The sequence below is a fragment of the Passer domesticus genome, chromosome 11, assembly GCF_036417665.1.
Source record: "Passer domesticus isolate bPasDom1 chromosome 11, bPasDom1.hap1, whole genome shotgun sequence".
In the NCBI taxonomy this organism is placed as follows: domain Eukaryota; kingdom Metazoa; phylum Chordata; class Aves; order Passeriformes; family Passeridae; genus Passer; species Passer domesticus.
In genome coordinates, this window is record NC_087484.1 from 8,093,678 (window position 1) to 8,108,617 (window position 14,940).

The 14,940-nt window shown below is 44.0% G+C and overlaps 2 long non-coding RNA genes across 2 annotated transcripts in view; one reads left to right on the forward strand and one right to left on the reverse strand.

Annotated features, from left to right (window-relative positions):
* LOC135278716 (uncharacterized) overlaps positions 1-14,940 on the forward strand; it is a 133,711-nt gene that overhangs the window by 76,862 nt on the left and 41,909 nt on the right. The gene's annotated exons all lie outside the window — the stretch shown is intronic.
* LOC135278715 (uncharacterized) lies at positions 1,294-6,772 on the reverse strand. Its single transcript, XR_010346153.1, has 4 exons — positions 6,595-6,772; positions 4,950-5,037; positions 4,253-4,420; positions 1,294-2,606 (listed from the first exon to the last, which is right to left on the reverse strand). It is a non-coding gene; the product is annotated as an uncharacterized LOC135278715 (long non-coding RNA).

Sequence of the window (14,940 nt, forward strand, 5' to 3'; positions counted from 1 at the left end):
TATATAAAATATAGTATTGATTCTATGCTCAAAAATTGAGGCTCCACTGAATCTCAGTTCTTAATAATTCATATAAACCACAATGGAAAGGTGAGTTGATGGTTTTCTTTTTTGCTTTCTCTCTTTTTTTTGGTTGGATGCTTGGAACAACTAGTGATGATTGGAAATTTGCTGCCCCTGCTCAAATTCATTTGGAAAAAAAGCAAAGAACCACTTTCCTAGGTATCAAATTGACACCTTCCTGAGCTTAAAATTCAAGCAAATTAACCAAGCAAACAGATAAATATCATCTTTTTAAAGCTTCACATCAAAGTTAAACACTTGTGTGGATTTCTGAGGCTCTCTTTTTAGATTACTAAACCGACATTTTTTGGTAAAGCAGACAGAACTGGTCCAATTCTCTGTACCACATCAAAAGATGCATTTCTGAGCAGTCAGGCATTGTACAGTACTGCAAAACTTAATCACCTTTTGCTTTACACTTGATTAAGTACATTACTTTTGGATCATCGAGTTCACAAGATATTGGAACATCAGGGCTGTCTTCTATATAGCCATCACCTACTCAGAAACCTGCACGCAAAGGCAAGAAAATGTCTGCAGGGAAAATGTCAGAAAGTTAAAGTCACCAGTCTTGTCAAGGCAGCATATTGGTCCCTTAAATGACAGTATAATCAGCATTTAAAAATAAAGTGTGTGAAAACCCATAGAGGTCTGAGAAAAACCTCAAGACAAATTAGACTAATTGATTTGCATAGTCTTATTGGCCCCTTTCCACTACACGGGCAAATCTTCAGCAGATGTAAATTGGCTCAGAATCACTTCAGTCCAAGTCCCCCATTGTCCCTATAACAGGAATTTCAGGCTGAAGAAAAACTGTGAAGTCTGAACAGTTTCACCAGAATGTAATAGTAGAATATTATATGTAAATTAATTAATTTTTATTAAATATTAGAATCTTTAAGAGAAGGAAGGCTGACCATGTGCCCTAGTTTGCTGCGCTATTTGCAGCTGAGAAATCTCTTACTGTGAGATATAAAGTGTGCAGACATGGCATGTAATTTGGGAGCCTTTAGTCCTGGATGTCCATCTAGAGTTTCCTTTTCAGTGAGATTTGCTGATCTCAATCTGTTAATCTTTATTTTCTTTTAACTGTAGGATGAAAATAACTATTTTCCCTTTTAATTCTGTGATCTGAAATAACTCACTGAATTTTGTAAAAATGTTTGTCATCACTGGGTAGAAGGATATATTCAAAACCTTAGAGGAATCCAAGAGTCAGAAAAACCAGATGCCAGCCAGTGAAACCTTAGATAAGACTATTTTCTGGACTTATCAGAAGTGTAGGGAGATTGAGAGGATTGAAATTTGGTCTTCCAGACTTAGTATTTATTATTTCAGAGACATTTTTCACTGGTTAGAGTTTCTTTTAAAAAACTGTATTGCTTTTATTTTTCTTTTCCTTTGAAAGAGCATAAAAAGTTGTCAGGAATTTTGAAATTTTTACTGAAATGGAAATTTTAATTTTTGACCCGCTCTCCCAGACAAAGCTAACCAAGTCTATTTCTGTTCTGTTCTCTCTTGCTCATTTTGCTCTTCTATTGTCTATGCCACTGAAATACTTGAGTGCCTTCCAGGAGTACATCAACTGACAAAACTAGCACTTGTTACATGATAGTCTATTCTCCTTCTCTTCCCAGTGGGAAGATTATATAAGATGTTTTGTCTTAGTGAAGTTTTTGATTGATTTAAATTTACCTCCCCATTTCCGCATTTTCCCTGCTCTGTGTTTTGATGCTGCAATCAGAAACAGGAGCAGTTTTATGAGTTGAGGGTTTTCAAGCCCCTGATTGACTTACCCTGTGTTACAGTGACCTGCTATGGGAGACCCCCCCTTCCTAAATTTGTTATACTTTTTCACCCTTTTATTGAGGTCAAAGTTATTTATGTTGCCATGCAACTCTAAACAGTGGGATATTTTTGCTTCAGCCCTGCAGGGATGTCATGGTTCTCTCAGTGTCATTCCTGTGCAATTTGATGGGTGTGGGAAAGCTGTGGTGGAGATGGATAGGTGGCAACTGTGAAATCAGAGATTAGCAGCTGAGGAAGGATTTGGGGGGTTTTGGCTTTATGTTCTTATGCTATAGTTTGTTCCTGCAGCTCATATGGGTGTTCCCCTGATCATTGCTTCATACCAAAACCTAGAACAAACAGAGCAGGGTACCTGGGAAGAGACTGCAGGGCTGAACCGCAGGAGCAAACAGTGGATCAGAAGCAGAAACGAGGTATTTCACACTGAGCAAACAAACGCCCTGCAGTCACACTGACCTCTCCCCATCTCCATGAGCAGAGAGGGAATTTCAGCTCCACTCCCTGGGAGAGCCAGTGACTGTCCTGGCACTACCAGGGTGTCCACAGACACATGGCTCCAGTTTGAAACGCAAATTGAAACATGCCACATTAATTCCTGCTACTTACAGGAGTCTTTAAAGATGTAAGTGCACAATTTGTCTGGGTGCTGTCATGTTCTATGACGCTGTTAGTCTCTTTGATGGAGAACTCCACATGATAACTCCACATGCTATCTTCCCTTGCTGAGTTAAACCCTGAAATTTAGTAGCAAGTGTTAGGGAAGCCTGCTGTGCTCTCTGGATTCCCACATGCTCAGCTGCAATGACATATTTTTGATGTGAGAAACAAAGTTCACTCTCGGCACTGTAGGTGAGTGCTTTTTCCACTGAGTTTTGTAGAAAAAACTGCACATTCATTCTTATGAATTCTTATGCTGTGGCAGTCTGAGAACATTTGTTCCCTACTTATGGAATTGTTCCCTACTTGTGCTGGGCTACTGTTTTGAAAACAGTGTGTGTGTTTCCATGTGGAGGCTCATTGGCATGAGTGACAGGAGGGTCCACACTATTCCAGGCAGGGCTAGGGAATGGCAGGTGGGAAGATGGCAAACTGATATCCTTTCTCACCTTGGAGCACTCCTTCAGGGGCATGACAAACTCAATCAATATCCCAGTGAGATTTGCATAATTCTGACAAGCAAGAGAGTCTTAAAAAATTTAAGTTATTTATTTTTAGTGAGGCAGATGATGAAGTCCTATGGGGTTTTGGGTTTTTTTTTTTACTATTACATGTCCCTAAATCACCCATTTAATTCAATCTCTGCTGCCTTCTAGCCACATGGCTAAAAATCTGGAAGTAAGATCGGAAACATGAGGGGGACATTTTAATTTAATAGCGTGGAGGCGATATATTAATAACACATTTGCAACAGGGGAAGTGGGTCTTTCCAAGTCAGTGCAGTTTGAAAGAATTTATATAGACATTCCTGCTTAAGGAGCTGAAATTTTGCATGTTAGACATAAAGTGCAGATGACTTTTATGACAACAAAGTATTTCCCTGCTTAATTTACACAGCCTGGGATTCACAGCAGACAGGGACCCCAGGCTGTCAGGAGCAATAAACAGGAGGCTCTCTGAGCAGACACACCCGTGCCCAGGTGACCTCCTTAGTGTCTCAGAGCAAGGGAGACCTGATGTGAGCATCGTGGGCTGATTAAAAACAACACCCAGTGTCACATTTCAGTGTAGAGGTGCATGTCAACACTTTTTCCCAATATGTTTGTGAATTTGTTAAGTTTTGCTATGCCAGAGGAAAGAGAGCTGTAGCTTTGTTTACATTCAGCCCAGAAATTCAGAACCAAACAGTGATGTTAATTGTTGCCAGTTAGGAATTGTACATGTAACTGTCTAGTGCAGTACTCACTATTTAGGGATTTATGAATAAAACAGGCAAAGAGAACTCACAGAACTGCTTTGGTGAGGCTACAGGGTTCTGTATTGGGCATCTCAGCCTTTGCCCCTGGCATGTCCCCTCTGCTGTTCTGTTGAGCATTGCTAATCTCAGTAAATTTCTAATTTTTCCATCAATTATTTCAGTTCTTCTGTCTCTTGAAGGGGATCTTGGGTCTTTTATAGTCCTCTTGTCTAACACAACTACTCTGGGTCTACAGCATAATTTTCTTCCTGTCAAATGTATCAGAAATTCCAATTTTATCTGTCACTATAGCTCAGTATGTTCATATTACAATGAACTCTACCATTGGTCTCACTCCCTAAGCAAGGCAGTATTTCATAATTTCTCCAAGTGGTTCACAAGAATATCAAGCTCAATTTTCTCCTTGAATCTGCAAGGCCCTGGCCAAGACAAGACCTTCTTGCTCAACTTCCACCTGGATCTCACCTTGTCCATTCTGCCATCACCATCTCTTGGAGCCATTCAGCCTTGTCACTGACAGATACGTCTCTTGCACTCTCTTCAGAAACAATCCCACTTCTGAGCAGTGTGTCCTTGAGGCCATCACCTCTCTGAGCTCTCACAGGCCTGAAGAGCTGCCCCTTGTCACATTATCTGCAGTAAAGTGTTACATGACTTTTAAACCCATTTTTGTTATAGGGGTGGCTGCAATTACACTAAAAAAATTAGGACTTTAAAAGGCAAAATGTTTGAAAACCACCTGAAATTGTGAATTTATCTACCACATTTCTGTTTTGACAGGTATCTTCTCAATCTGCCTTTAAGAGCACACATGGCAATGCCACTCTAGGGGCAGTCTTGTCTTCTTTGCTTACCAAAAGCAGTTTGACGTGAAACATTCCTTTGAAACAGTCTTATCTGGCTCCTCCCTAACTCTTGCCTTCATTTTGGGATATGTGAGGAACAAAGAAACCGTCCTGCAGTTCATACAAAGTCTCGCAAATAAGACTGTCCTTGGGGTAGCTGGATGAAAGCCTTTCACTGACAAAGGGGAACACGTGATATTTACTTGTTATAGAAGAGGAAGTGAGGTCTAGTTCATACATTTTGAAACCTTTGAGTTCTTAAGAGAAAGGTTGGTAATACTGGTGTCAAACATTATTTGTCTTGTTATGTAACTCACCTGTAGCTCAACTGCAGTTTTAAGTGTGCATTAACATAGGAGTATAAGGCTTGGCTGGGATTGTGGTGTTGCAACTCCCAGGTACTTTCTGAGAGGAAACAAGATATTTTGCAAACTTTGGACCAATAAAAATATAGTAGTTGTCATTTGTATTAAGTTTCTTAAGAATTTATTTGCTTCATTTGTGTGAAGCTTCCGTCTAATGACGCAACTTAAAGATTCGGGTTTTGAAATGACTGCTGGGTGTTGGTTAGAAACCTTACAATCTAAAATCTCACTCAGAAGATATTTCCAGAAACAGTAATTTTCTGAGTACAGCTGAAGATGTTAAAGATGATTGTGTAATGTTATGTGTGTAATATAGGAACAGGTAAAGACATGCATTAAAAGGGGATTTTTTTCCCTTGCAATTTCCACCTATTGTCAGTGTTCATCTCTTTCTTGGCTTTTGATACAGCCCTTCAAGTATTTGAGAGTCAGATACTTGGGGCAGGCTCATGGAAACGCCAGGACAGATGGACAGATGCGCTACATGTGCTTTGGAGAGCTAAAGCACTGTTGCAAAGAGTTGCTGGAGACTATTTGTGCACAGAGAAACAAATAACTCATATTCCCAGCTCTGTAATCAAAAGCCATTCTTGGCTGGGGGAGATCCCTGCAACAACATTCTTGTCTCCCCTTGAGAGAAGGAAGCCCATGATTATTCTGTTACCCTTCATTATCATTCAGTGTGGTATAAACTGCCCAGGACTTGAACTCTCAAGTGCCCAGGAGGGCCAGTACATGAATATACCTTGTGTCAGCAGAGGCCATTTCAAATAATACAGATGATGACAGATTGATGTTGGTAGCTCATTAGGCAAAGCACTGACCGAGACATCAAATTCCTTTCAGCAAGAATATGGCTGGAGTGTTTGCTGTTGTGCATTAAAGGAGAGACACATTTTTCTTCTTTGATTTCTCTTGCTTCCTGCTTCCCATGTTTGCATCAGACAGTGCCAGCTATCAGATCTGTCATCATGTTTGACTTTCCTAATGTGAACAGCTGTGCCAGAAGAATCAAGGTGTAAAGCTAAACCCAATCTGCAGATATAATATATATAATATATTTCAACAAAAGACCTGTGTTCACAAGCCTCCTGTGGCACACAGATTTTAATATAACACTTGGCTTCTAGCTTGTCCAGATCCAACAGGACAATCTTCCCACCCGTGCCTGAACAGATAGAGAACAGATTTCTGAAACAGTGTAAGGTGTATTCAGATTCCTGTCTCCTTGATATACTAACTCCTGCTCTTGTGGATTATGCTTTCACACTTTTGGGGCAGGCCTTAACCCGCATGCTTAAGCTGGTAGCCTTCTGCCTCTTCCTGAAGAAGATGGGGAGAAGTTTCCCAAGCAGTAAAGGATGCCATAGTTCTCCACCTACATGTCACAGTCCAACAGAGGAAGCCAGGTGATTTCTGCTGCCATCACATTCCCCCAGTGATCTGTCTGTGGAGGAGGCAGAGTGCATTGCTCTGCAGAGAAGAGAGGTAGGTCCAGGATTCAGCGAGGGAAAGAATCTCCAGTCCATATTTGGTCCTTGGGCCCAGACAGAATAAAATACTTCTTAGTCTGTGGCCTAAGTAAGGGCAAACATACCTGAGGCTATCTGGTCACTGTTGTGTCAGTGCCAGAGGAGTCCACAGCTGCTGAGAGGAACCACGGAGAAGAGATGGACACCAGAGGAAGAAATCAAAGCAAGGAGAGGAGGAGGGGAGTGTTCAGCAATTGAAAAGCCCCCAGGGTGAGGATGGGTGCTGACACACCTGAGGCTGTGCTGGCTCCTGCTGCTCATCAGCCACTGATACCAGGCAGCCGACCCAGCACCACGGCACAGCTGCAGCCACACAGCTCTGGGGCTTTGTGTGCACTCGCTGATCTTACAGGTACTTCATCCCCACAGCGCTTTTCATATCCAAAATGATTTTACAAGCTGCATGCCTTGGAGGTAGGAAGAGACAAACACTGCATTTATACAAAATAAAGCATTGGAATAAACATCACTGCCAGTCTAGTGTGACAAATGTCTCAGAGGGATCTGATTGCCATGGTACAAAAATGATGTTATAAAGTGAATGTGTGTTTTTTCCCTGTTCATTGTAGCCTGCTCTGCTCTTAGGTCCTTGTCTTTCAGGTGTGGTCTAAGGTATATCCATAGAGTAAATTGCAAGAGTTGTGATGAACTGCTTTAAATAGAACTGGGTTTAAATAAAGTCAGTGAGAAATGACACTATGGGGCAGAAGCCTGTCAGACATTCCCCACAACTCAGTGTAGGGCTAGACTGACATGAAGAGATTAGCATTATGTCTAATGTTACTAGTCTGATAATTTACATACCTGTTATTGATTTTGTTTGAATTGAGTTTGTAACTGTTGCTTTGGTCTTAATTTATATAACCAGTGCCCAGATGCACTGTTTTCCTAGTAATTCTTGCATTACAGAGAGCCCCATGCAATGACAGTAACTGTGCCTGGCAGTCTACCATCTGCGTACATGCTAATAAAATAATCATCTGCATAATTTTGGAAGTCATTGCAGATACTGGGGGGAAAATTTATTGGGTTTGAGATGAAAATTGCAGGCAGACTGGTAGAATAATAATGATACAAATAATTTCCCCAAAAATCCTGGAATGGTCTCTGTTGGGATTTGTTTTACATGCATCATGAAGCTGCCTATGCTAACTTTGCTTTGATATGAAAGGTAAATAGAGTATGAATGATTAAATAATTTCTATTCAGTTTTGTTGAAAATAAAATTTAAATCAGTAAGAAATGGACAATTTCTTTGCTGTATTATGACAATAATGAGGGAGGAAAACCCTTTTTCCTTTCATCTCTAAGTAATAAACTAATAGGGATTACAGATCTTGGTCACAATTGGGTCCCACTGCTAGGATCAATATGTGTTTGTCAGTAAAAGACAGTTTGCTCTGTAAGGAATATATGCCCTTTGCTTCTTCTGCATTCTGAAATCAACTGTAACTCACCCCAAAGATGCCCTATAATAAATCCAGAAAAAGCAATAACTCCATAAGAAGTATGTCTCTGTGAGAAGAAACACGTGGTCTAACAGATTAGCACTGTATTCAGGAGTAAATTCCCCTATTCCAGTCCACAGGCTCTTTCTGCAGTTGGAGATGAACATAAAATATCTTATTTGGGGCAAGAATAATTTCTGAAATAGTTATTTCCATCTCCATTTCCCACTCTGTCCCCATCCAGTTTATATTTACCAGAGACACTGGAGAAGGTGCAACAATGCTTGTGGGAAAAACACAGGAGCAATGAGCCAGACTGGTTGGTATCTTGGGTAGAGCAGGGAGGTGGAGTGGAGATCTTTGGATATTTTTGACCTTGGATGCCACAAATTGAAACGTCTCAGCAACTAAAGCCTGTGAAAGGAATTATGGGAGTGAAGAATAGGAAAGCCCACTAAATTCCACTGAAACTAATCAGGTTAGAAGAGCCAGCATGTAAAGTTTTGTAGATATTTAAAAAAAACATTATTGGCCTGTCCCTTCAGACTAGGGACTATGTGGGATACTTAACACTGAAGTTTGTACTCAGGCCTCTGAGTGATTGATATCCAAGTGGAAGGCTTGAGCTGGGAAACCAGTTTAGCCAACTCTGAACAGACTACAGAATGGAAAACATACCAAGAGCAAAAGAGACAACAAGAGGGTGTTAAATGGACTTGCACAGTACTTTGGGAAGCTTATGGAAGAAGACAGGAAGAGATGAACAGGCTTTCTTAGAGCAGAAGTTCAAGTTTGCTGTGTTACAAAGGTCAAAGAAACTGAATCTGAAATAAGAGCATGTTTTTGAAGATAAGCTCGTGGGGAAGAAGAACCCAAGCCTACGAGCAAAAAAATGCTTCAGAGTAGCTAGAAACTAGAAGAAGTGCTGTGCATGGGCTTAAGAACATTTTACTTGCTGCCAAACTCTCTTAATACTTAAAAGTTTTGGTATTCAGAAAGCTGTGGAAAACGAGCACAAATGGCATGTCCCACAGAGGCATATTCTGGATGCAGGGGTTTGTACCTGCAGCAAGATGGTGAACACACTGGCAGAAAATTAAGGAGCTGGTGCTACTGACAGGTTTTAATCACGATGCTCAGGGACTGCCCCTGCCAACTGTTTTCAGGCACGGCTCCGTGCCTGCAGTCCAAACGCCAGGATCCTCGCCTGATGCCTCCCAACGGCAGCAGGCTCGGGGCAGTCTGGCAGGTGTCCATCAGAGGTACTCAACCACACCTGTGGCACCGTGACAGCTCTGGGGAGCGGGGCAGGAGTGGAGAATGGAGCAGGCTCAATTCCCATGCCTGTCCCAATGGCACGGTTGATGTTACGGGTCGCTGGTGCAGCCGCGAACGGCCCCGGAAAGGGGAGGTGCCATTCCCTGCTCCTGGCCACAGGCTCTGCTCTGGCATTGCTCCGTCATTCACCCAACCGGGCAGTGCGGTGATGCAGGCAGTTCTGCCATCTGAAGAAGAATCATCCATTGTGGTGAGGCTGCGTCTTTGGCAGATTAACTCCAGGAGTTGGGTTAGCACAGATCCTGAGAGTGGCTGTGCAGCCACGTGGGAAACAACAGCCACCAGAGGAGAACCTGGATCATCTAACCTGTCGAGTCACTGAATCAGAAAAGTTTTGGAAGGGATCTCTGGAGATCATTTGGGCAAACTGCCGGCACAAAGCAAGACTATCACCGGCGTTACAGCGGTGGTTGGAGGCACCAGCAGTTTCAGCTTCAGCTTCTGTGCATGTGAAACAGGAGTGACACCACACTGGAGAAGCCAAATACCTGTTTGGTGAAGCATCTGGAGATCAACAGGCAACAAGCACTGCCTTAGCCTGAAGGACGTACAAGACTACTCAAGCTGTTGGCAGTCAAGGACAAGAATTCTGTTTTTCCTGGCCTGTGTATAAGGCCCGTGATATGGATTCATGTTTTAGGCACAACAATGCTGAATTTGTTCAAATATAACATTTCTAAGCACAGGTTGTAGAAAAAAATACAGCCATATTGGTACATGTGCCATTGAAGAGGGGATGATACAGCCCTAAATATTCATCTGTTTCCCAGTAGATTTAAAACAAGTGACTGCCTAGAAGCTGTTCCTGATGTGATACTGGCTGTCATATTTGTTTACCTAAACTGAATGATGTCAGAATAGAGAGACCTTCTTTGCTCCTTTATAGTAGCTTCCATATTTCAGACTGGATCAGGTATAAACATTTCCTTCAAAGAAAATATTTACTTTTCATCAGAAGTTTACATAACATGTTCTCCAAAGGAACAAACACTGTATTTCAGCATAGTTTGAAACATGGGAGATGGAAAATAAGTTAATGAACAACATTTAAGTCAACACCAAACCATTTTCTTTCTTTAGTAAATATCCAGATCATCACACTGTGGTGCAATAAGGAGAAGTTCACGGTCAGTCTCTTTTAACTCACTCTTTATTATATTTTTGGGACCTCATGCAAAAATTCTACACTGGCCTTGAAAACGTTAACTGCAGGCAGGTATAAATAATGCATATATATGCTTTAAGGTGAGCCTGATCTCACTGGAGAATTCCAGAGAAGTATGATATAAAAATATTGTAAATAAATGAGAATGAGTGGAGAAAACCTTAGAATGCTCTCTAGCAGAAGGAAGACCCTGGTGATAGGTACTGTGGGATTCTTTTAAAAAAATTACTGCCTGACTGGCAAGACAAGATAAATGGGAGAAGGAGTAAGAAATACCAAACATTTGTGACCTCAGCCCAGGGCAGGGGTCTTGCCTGCAGTCCTGTGCTGGGGAAGAAACAGAGCTTGGTTTCCTTTCTGGGAATGGGGATCTCCCCAGAACAAGCCCACGCTGTGTGGGTTCAGTTCTGGAGACTGCTGGCCTGGGTGAGGATGCTTCAGCAGACCCAAGGCTGGGTATGAGTTAAACTGAGTGAGTCTTGGAAAGAGCTGCCTCTCTGCAGACATGCATGAGGAGCCTGTGGTTCATCCAAGAGACAATCCCAGTCCACCTAAGCCTGATGACAATGGTACATAAACCTTTTGCATCTTTTCATTTTATGACTATCTGTAGCCTTGTTCCAAACATAACAGGAATTAGCAACAAACTGCTTGCCACTTCCCTAAAAAGCCATTGGCAGAGAGGGAGGAGAGAAAATGTCACAGCAAAATCTGTATTTGCACAGCAAAATCTGTCCACTTTTATGGAGGGATGTGGGCATGAGGACAAGGCACTTTTTGTACTAGAACCCTTTCAGACTGGGCATGAGAAATGAGCAAGCAGAACCTCAGGCTTGTGATTGGAGAAGAGCAAATAAAAAATGTCCTGTATTTCCAAGCAGTAACAACAGGGTTGCTCAACTTGTAACAGTAGCATGTAAGACTTATGAATAGACTTTGGAGGGAAGAATAATAGGAGAGGAAGGATAGGAGGGACAGAGAGAGGAAAGTGGAATAAAATGTAGCAAGCTTTTACTAATGCTGGGTCATGTTATACTACTATTTTTAAGATAATCAATTTTCATAGTCAGGAAAAATGTGGTGGATCTCCTAGACTTTACTATCTGATAGCTGCTATATGGGGAATTACTAAAGATGTTACTTACATGTTACAATTCTGCTGGCTGAAGTGGAGACATAAAAATATGCACTATAAATAGGAAACATATCAGCTTGCAGGAAAACTGATAGTGATGTTTCCCAGATATCTTAGGTTAGTCTTAAAACGTATGCTGCTTTACTTTATTGGTCCATGTCCTCAGCAAACAGGTAGGGAACTGTTATGCAAATTGCTGGTAGCATTTGGAGGGCACAGGTTAGTAAAGGAGGACCAGGATGTGCTACACAAAGGGTCAGGTGACCTCGAGAAGTGGAGTAATAGAAATGGAATGAAATGTAACAAAGGAAAAGAGAAAAGCAGAGCCATGTAGCTGGGAACATTGTGCTGTAAACTCTTCAATAATATAAAAGGGAGGACAGGGGAAAGTGGGCATTTAGCCTGATTTCAGGATGATTGGGCTGTTAGCATGTAGCATCTGGAAAAGAATTTCAGTGTCTGATGGTGAGGTTCAGCAGGAGAGGGAGGTGTGAATGCCCAGGGAACTGGTAGAACATCTGCAGTGCCATACCCCTGCCTGGCACCCTGCTCAGGAACAGCCTTCTGTGGAGATGGGCGTAGGAAAAGGTTTCTAAGGTGAGCAGAGTCCCTTACACCGCAGCAGACATGGGAAGAGTAGCTCTTTCATTCTTGGAAATTCAAGACTAAGGGGAGGTAAGAGCAAATAAGGCCTTTTTTGTTTTTAACAGTACAGTCTGTCAGTCATTATCAGTCACTAAACTCTGGACAGATTAAACAGTCTGTTTGTCTGAAACAGAGAGGTTCACCCAAGCTTCCACTTGCTATTGTGCTTCCCTTTACTGCACTGTGCAGTGATCTGGAAGGCCCAGGCACGTGCCAGTGCCTGCAGACCCAGCAATGGCCCTCCTTAGAGCAGAGACAGCCTAATCAGGTCCATCTCAAAAATAAAGGAGAAATTGCAGAGGTGAGGAATGGTAATGTGGAGATAATTCCATCTCCCTTGTGTGGGAGGTCGGTGTGCACTGACTGCAGAACTATCAGACATTTGTCTATGTAGCCTTTAAAAAGGAGAGTTGGAGGATGCTGATAAAATAGCTAAATCTTGAGATTTAGTGCAGAGGCTTGTTTGAGATCTGCCATCACAGGTGGATAAGGCAAAGGGATGTAAAGTCATGTGAATGTGGATGCAGCCTCTCGGGCAAGGCAGTGTTGCTTAGGAGTGCCATTAGGACACATATTTAAGTCAAATGGCTCGGGGCTGGAGGGGGAAGCCGGGTTGCAGTCCCCATTATGCAGACCTGAACCTGGAGTGACTCTGCCCCAGTCGCTGAGGTTTTACCAGCTGGCTGCCAGCCCAGTTTGGTTCACTTGACCAACTGTCTTTTCACCTTTGCTCGCAAACAGCAGCAGATAAAAGTTGGCCTTGTCTGTGCTCTTTTGGGTGACTTAATCCCCAGCACAGGCTTACTTATCAGACCTCTGTACACAAGGCAGAGTTAATTGGCTCTGATCCACCCGAGTAGAGGTCCCTGGAGCTATGCTGATTTTTACCAGAATACGTTCTGACTTAGCCATTTGATTTCCTTATGTAAAAGAGCCAGTTGGATTTTTCAGTGAGCTTAAATTAGTGATCAAAGATAAATCTTCCCCATTTCATGAGTTGGAAATATATTTATTGTGTGAGTGCTTGCTGGGGAGGTGACAAAATTGTTCCCAAGCCATGGGCATGTATTTATTCCACCTCCCCTGCTCTCTAACACCAGACTGTGTTTTGGCTGCGGCAATGTGTATCCACCTGTGAGTTCCTGAGTGCTGATATCACAACCCCCGCCGAAGCGCCTCTGTTTTTATTCATCTTGCCTTACAAGACAAATAAAGGCTCTCGGAGGATGGGCGGGCTCGGGGCGCGGGGAGGCGGCGGCGGGTGCAGTGCGCGCCCGCCGACAGCAGGTGGCGCTGCCGCTCCTCGGTGCCGCCGCCTCGGGGGGATCGGGGGGATCGGGGGGCTCGGGGGGATCGGGGGGATCGGGGGGATCGGGGGGCTCCTGGAGCTCGGGGGGATCGGGGGGATCGGGGGGATCAGGGGGCTCCTGGAGCTCGGGGGGATCGGGGGGATCGGGGGGCTCGGGGGGATCGGGGGGATGGGGGGGCCTGGGGGGATCGGGGTGTTCCTGGAGCTCGGGGGGATCGGGGAGCTCGGGGGGCTCGGCGGGCCCGGGGGGATCGGGGGGCTCGGGGGACCCGGGGGGCTCAGGGGACTCGGGGGATGGGGGGTTCCTGGGGATCGGAGGGCTCGGGGGGTTCCTGGGGATCGGGGGGCTCCGGAGGCTCGAGGGGATCGGGGGCTCCTGGGGTTCCTGGGGCTCGTGGGGTTCCTGGGGCTCAGGGGACTCAGGGGGCTCGTGGGGTTCCTGGGGCTCAGGGGACTCAGGGGGCTCGGGGGGGTCCTGGCACCCGGGGGGCTCCGGGGGCTCGGGGATCTCAGAGGGCTCAGGGGGCTCGGAGGGCTCGGGGGGCTCGGGGCGATCGGGGGGCTCCGGTCCGAAGGCGCTGAAATCTCCGCAGCCAAAGGCCGGGCAGCATCATCTGCTCCGCACCACGGGGTGCTCAGCAGCCCAGTCACGGCCCCGTGTCAGTCTGCTGGGCTTTGCTGGGTTCTCAGCTGAAAAACGACCGTAGAGGAGAGTGGCAGGAAGCACAGCGGTTGTTGTGAGACTTTGTGAATTTTAAATCTGTTTTCAGGAGTTCATAAAAAATTCTCTCTGGCCTGGACTGGGGAAGCACTCTGAAAATTATTGCAAAGATATGAAAGGCCAGGGTGCAAAACTCGAGATCAGCAGCATATATTTTTACTCCTTTTTTAAACCTTTTTTTTTACCCTACTGATGTCTCTGTTCTTTATCTTAATTATCTCTGAAGGAAATCCTATTCTTTCCTCCCTTTCTATATAAGATCCTGCAAATGTCATTAAGTCACATTGTTTCATTGCACTGGGGAGCCCAGGGAGCGTTTCTATCATCCTTATGCATGTGATTAACACAGATTTTTGTAATGGGAAGCAGTTCACCTGGACCGGTTTCCATGGTGCTGCTAAGCTGGAAGCATGGGATCTGGCACTCATTTGCTAAAAGCTGATGAGAAGTTGAAAGAAAATTTTCCCTTTGACCTTTCTTGGCAGAGGTCACTAGTGCTAATCAATATCCTTATTGGATTTCAAGCATTCAGGGACTCTTCTTAGACATACCCCCTGAAATTGCCATGAGGACTGATTACAGGGAGACAATCAGATTTGCAATATGGCAATTCCTTTCAGCAACCACGGAAAGGTCAATCAAATACTTGT